Here is a 1,568-nt window from a genome sequence, read left to right as displayed (position 1 = left end):
AGGGCCGCTAGTCAGCGGATGGCTAGGCAAGCCGGTATTATCACGCGTATGAAGGAAACGGAGAAGGGGCAGCTAGCAGCAGCGGCACGCAGCTCAGAGGCGGTGTATTGATTGAGGCAATCAGCAAGCAGCAAGGACGTAGGTGGAATGGTAAGGAGAGGAGAGGAGGTTAGGAGGAGAGAGGAGGAGGAGGAAGAGGAGGAGGAGGAGGCGCTGGAGCGCGCAGCAGAAGGAAGAGCAGAAGCAAGCGAAGCAGCAGCAGCAGCAACAACAACAGCGGTAGGAGCAGGAACAGCGGTGGTGGTGGTAATAGCAGCATCGGCACAGCTCCACGATGCTAGCACATGCCTTTCCATCCCACAGTGTAGCACTCTGTCTACAAACTTTGCTTGTTGTTTGTGGTGCTCGCAGTCCTAACGTCATCGCTCGCGGGACGGCTGATCACGGGGTGGACATGGCAGCAAGCAGAATGCCGAACATCACGCTAGGTATGCGAACGTCGGTGATTGTAGCTATTTTAATGTTAGTTCACCTAATCAACCGACAATGTACACGACTGTGTTCTCACAAGCGAATATAATGTGTGAAACGCGGCACGATATGGATGATTTCGACGCGATAAATGATTATGATGTCAATGATCTGTGCGTAATCTTCACTGCTTTGTGAAACTCTTGTGTCAAAAGTTTGGTATATCTGTCTGTTTTTGCTCCGTATCACCATGTTTATATGTACCCCCATTCAAATACACATCCACATGCACGCACGCGTATTATTTGGTAATTGATTTTGCTTGAACGCTTTCATTTTCACGAATGCAACAAGTTTGCATAATCTTTCCAATAAACCCAGTGTTCGATGACAACATATAAAATGCCGTAATATTAGCGAATGTGACTTATATAGGTCTATACATTAACAACGTATGTAGGCGCTATTGATATAATGATAATTATGTTCAAAATAAGAACTTAATATGCATTTAGGTCCTCATCTTGAGAATTGTATCATTTGTGTGATGACTATTTAGCAATGTACATCTTGCACGAGTCTCCTCAGTTTTAAGAACAAGATATTATAATTGGAGTAAGTGAGTAGATAAGCTGTTGTGTGGCCACATCAATAAATATATAATGTTCCTGGGTAGTATTTGTATAAGCTGCCCATGACGAGAAAATTAGTCTCGAATACTGATTTATAGCGTGGAATAGTATATATATTTATTGTCTCGGGAAAGATGTGTGTATTTTGATAGAATGTGCCATTTGAACAGGTGACTCCAGATGAAACCATTTTACGACAAATATCCGGACTTCCTTATCCGGATGTACAATTTTATTCAAATTGCACTATTTAGCAGCTTTAGTTAATTGCCAATAGACGTACATTATTTAGAAAGGTAAGCAGAGAGAGGGGGAGAGAGTAGACTAGAGGGAACGTGAGAGAAAGAGAGAGATGGAGAGCGAGAGAGAGAGAGAGAGAGAGAGAGAGAGAGAGAGAGAGAGAGAGAGAGAGAGAGAGAGAGAGAGAGAGAGAGTACGTACGTACGTACGTAACGTACGTAACGT

Source organism: Priapulus caudatus, unplaced genomic scaffold (genome assembly GCF_000485595.1).
Source record: "Priapulus caudatus unplaced genomic scaffold, Priapulus_caudatus-5.0.1 Scaffold523, whole genome shotgun sequence".
NCBI lineage: Eukaryota > Metazoa > Priapulida > Priapulimorpha > Priapulimorphida > Priapulidae > Priapulus > Priapulus caudatus.
This window is presented reverse-complemented; position numbering follows the sequence as displayed.